Here is a 4,406-nt window from a genome sequence, read left to right as displayed (position 1 = left end):
ACTGAAGCTCGTGCGCCTAGAGCCCGTGCTCGACAACAAGAGAAGCCACCACAATGAGAAGCCCACACACAGCAACAGAGTAGCTCCTGCTCACTGCAACTAGAGAAAGCCAGTGCCCAGCAACAAAGACCCAATGTGGCCAAAAATAAATTAAAAAAAAAAGAAATGGTTAATAATTTCTAAGCTGACACTAGGCACTATTATAAGCTTGTTTGACATATTGACTCCTTTACCCACAGATCTTTTTGAGGTAGGTATTACACAAAAAATAGTATTTATTGTGTGACTTTACAGATGTGGAGACATCATGTAACTCACCTCAAATCACCCAGTTAATAGGTGGTGGACCCCTAGGTACCCATAGGTGCTTGCTGGCTCCAGAGCTGCCCCTGATCAGCTCTGTGCATGACTGAATTTTCAGTGTGTTGTGTAGATATAGAGCATTCTTAAAACTATTAGAAAAATTACCCCCGGCTACTGCTTTTCATCAAAGGGATCAGTTTGTTGGAGTTAGCTTTTCTGAATTTTCAAAACGCTTGTGTTTCCAACCACATCCCCTATAAGGCCCATTTTCTTATTTTTACTAAGGTTCTTTGAAGGCCTTTTGAGGAAGGAAGAAAACTGCGAGTCCCAGGGTGTGATTATATCATAACCTTTGAGCGTCTGTCTTTCAGACTAAAGAATGGGCTCATGTCTTTGTGTTGTTAGGGACTGTATTGCTTGCCAAGGAACCTTGCTTTCCGGAACACCAGAAACCAGTCAAGCATCATCAGCCTGGGACCGGACTTTTTTCGTTCTCAGAGGGAAATAAATAAAACACTATTGCTGCCCTGGAAGAGAGCGCCTGCCAACTTCCTCTGCAATAATTAAGTTTTCAGCCTTCAGTATCAGCTGGACCAGATACTAATGAGATGCTAAAGTGCTCAAAGAAGTTACATCAACATTTTAAAACTTTCCCTGCTCCAGGGAAGCATCTTAGTTTCACATGCAGTCTCTGATGGGTAAAGGTGAGGAAGAGTGTCTTCTGATGGATGGGCTGTCAGAGGAAATCGAATGTGACCAGCTGCTTGCTCAGAGATGGAAAGGAAATTGGTCACTACGTAGAACCTGACGTCACCTCTGGGGAATGTCAGCAGCTTCCTCTGGGTTCACGTGCAGTGTCTACACAAGAGGTGAGTGGTGGGGCTGGAGTTTGAACCCAGGCACGGGGGGTCCTACCCTTCATGCTCATAACCACACTCTATTTTGCCTTTAATACAGAAAAGTGAGGCTTCTCTCTTAGCCAGTGACTCCATGACCCTCAGCAAGTCAATTCAACTCTAGGAATCTCAGCTTTTCCTCTTAACAGAAAAGGTAAGCTCGGTCTATCTCCCAAGCCCCGTTGTTCTATGAATATGATATAATATCATTATCTATCAGTCGGTCAATCAACAAGGGTCCATGCTTCCAGGTGCTTCTTGAGGCATAATGGGCAAAGCAGTGAGTGAGACATTTCGTATAATTGACAATTTGTAAAATGCAAATCATGAAGCAGGTGCGTTGTTATCACCATCATCATCATTATTATTATTATCAACAGCAGCAGCAGCAGCATTTCTGCTCCTGAAAATAACTCAGGGGGCTCCCTGGTTATGTCTCTGGGCTGTTAAAAACCTAAACTAGAGACCACCATCCAGGTGTGTTGAGAACAGAAGGGGCCATTGCTTAGCTACATTCAGCCCTTATTGGACTCCTTTTACTAAACTTTAAAAGATGCTAATAGTCACAGCATTAAAGCTGTCCAATGCTCCCTCTGTAACCTTTGTTCTAACACAAGGTGCTGCAGACTGTCCTGCAGTCACTTGGTTCCAACCTCTCAGACTCCCCTTAGCCGCGGCATGTAAAGCTGGCCGGCCCTTGACCGCACCTGCTGCGTGGAGCTTAGCTCTACCTTGTGGCTCCACCTCAGAAAGCTGATCTTTCCGTAACACACTTCAGCAGTGGAGTGCTTGCAAAGGAGAGAGTGGGGTGCGTCTAAGGATGTGTGCAGGCAACTCAACTTTTCCTGCCTGAGGAATCCCCGCTAGTGGGCATTGAACAAAGCAGTGGCCTGGCCCTTTGCCTGGTGTAGCCGAGATGAGTGGGCAGCTCCCGGGTAGGTGGCCTGAGGACCACGGGGCACATTTGTACTCATTCTACGTTCCAGGAGGGAACTGATCCCTCTTTTGCTCTGCTTGCTACCGGGAGTCCAGGAGACTTTTATATTTACTCCTACTGCCCTTGGAACCTCTTTTTGATTCTTAAATCAGGTTGTGTAAACTTTCAGTCTATTCCCCATAGTCCATCCACTACCTCTTCCCCTGGCCTTTCTGTTTCTTCCTTAGTTCTGTGCCCCTATTTTAATCTCGCCATCAAATACTCCATTCCTTTGTATTTTATATTGGTGATAATGCATTTCCAACAGTCTTTAGAACTGCGGTTATATGTGGGTAGATACCCTGCATAGATGTCTATGCAGCAGAATGCAGAGTCTGGAGCCACATGACATAGATTCAAATCCTGGTTCTACTACACCTTCCGTGACCTTGGGCTAGTTGTTTCATCTTCCAAGCCTTGGTTTCTTTCTCTTTTATTTATTTATTTTTAATTTATTTTTTTAATTTTTGGCTGCGCTGGGTCTTCGTTGCTGCACGCGGGCTTTCTCTAGTTGCAGCGAGTGGGGGCTACTCTTCGTTGCGGTGCGTGGGCTTCTCACTGTGGTGGCTTCTCTTGTTGCGGAGCATGGGCTCTAGGTGCACGGGCTTCAGTAGTTGTGGTGCACAGGCTCAGTGGTTGTGGCTCACAGGCTCCAGAGCACAGGCTCAGTAGTTGTGGCACACGGGCTTAGTTGCTCCGCGGCATGTGAGATCTTCCCAGACCAGGGCTCAAACCCATGTACGCTGCGTTGGCAGGCGGATTGTTAACCACTGCATCACCAGGGAAGTCCTCTCTTTTTTTAATTTTTGTTTTATATTGCAGTATAGTTGATTTACAGTGTTGTGTTAGTTTCAGGTGTACAGCAAAGTGATTCAGTTTTACATATATATCTATTCTTTTTCAGATTCTTTTCCCATATAGATTATTACAGAATATTGAGTGTGTGTGTGTGTGTGTGTGTGTGTGTGTATATATATATATATATATAGCCCTGTGCTATGCATATATATAATATATATATATATATATATATATATATATATATATATATATATATATATGGCCCTGTGCTATGCAGTAGGTCCTTGACTTGGTTTCTTAATCTTTTCAAAATACTCATTTTATGCAATGGAAGGGTCCTTTGGTTTGTTTTAGGGCCAATATGCAATTTTTCTAAAGTTCCCAAGTTTTGTCAGATCATCTTTTCTTTACAGCAACCAGGAAGGTAGAGAGTGGAGAACTGAATTTGCTGAATGATTCTCAGGCACCCGGTTTTTTAAGTGATGGATACAGTAATCCTCTAGGATATAACTGATTTTTTCTCCATTTCACAGTAAGAGACCAAGGCTCTGGAAATTTACATGCCAAGATCATTCATGAACTAAACAAGTAAAATGAGGTTTGGGTCCCATTCATCCCACTCCAGGGTCTGTGCTTTGTCAGCTATGACAAAGCATGATGATAAGCATTAAAGGAACACTTAACGAACTTCATGGATGTTTTAATTGGCTGCTGCATTAGTGGGATGACGCCCTGAATCATGACTGAGCACCCATTTCTTCATGAATGCTGAAAGGTTAAAGTGAACGTACTAAGATCAATCAGAGGCTTTGACCCTCTGGGGAAGCGTTTGGAAGCAAACACTTCTGCATGGAGCCAGATGGTTGTTAAGCATCTCATTTCACTGTGTGCAAAAGATGAAATGAATAGCAAAATGAAACAACACAAAGACAAAATGAAATGGGAAACGTTTAGAGGGGGGCTTTCTCTATAAAGAAGGCATCCCTTGAGGTTGAATCAATACAAGGCTACTCATATTCTTTTTGTTTTTGTTTTTGTTTTTTTTGTTTTGCGGTACACGGGCCTCTCACTGTTGTGGCCTCTCCCGTTGTGGAGCACAGGCTCTGGACTCACAGGCTCAGCGGCCATGGCTCACGGGCCCAGCCGCTCCACGGCATGTGGGATCCTCCCGGACCGGGGCATGAACCAGTGTCCCCTGCATCGGCAGGCAGACTCTCAACCACTGCGCCACCAGGGAAGCCCCAAGGCTACTCATATTCTGCATTGTACATGGGTTCATTAAAAAATCAGTGGCCTCACCAATCGATAAAGCTTTGGGGAGACACAGGCCTGTCTGACAGCACAGAGGCTGCAAATTGCAGAATAGTAGACGTCTACTCTCCAGGAAGGAGTTCTTTCAAGTCAAATCAATAGGCCCACATCTCCAGCCT

The 4,406-nt window shown here is 44.4% G+C and overlaps 1 long non-coding RNA gene across 1 annotated transcript; it reads left to right on the top strand.

Annotated features, from left to right (window-relative positions):
• The first annotated feature begins 620 nt into the window (after positions 1-620).
• On the top strand, positions 621-3,460 carry LOC309814770. Its single transcript, XR_014295743.1, has 3 exons — positions 621-1,172; positions 1,261-1,353; positions 3,390-3,460. It is a non-coding gene; the product is annotated as an uncharacterized lncRNA (long non-coding RNA).
• Positions 3,461-4,406: the final 946 nt, after the last annotated feature.

Source organism: Mesoplodon mirus (genome assembly GCF_964341445.2).
Source record: "Mesoplodon mirus genome assembly, chromosome: 13".
NCBI lineage: Eukaryota > Metazoa > Chordata > Mammalia > Artiodactyla > Ziphiidae > Mesoplodon > Mesoplodon mirus.
Note: the sequence above shows the minus strand (reverse complement) of the source record. Positions and strands in the feature narration are given on the sequence as shown.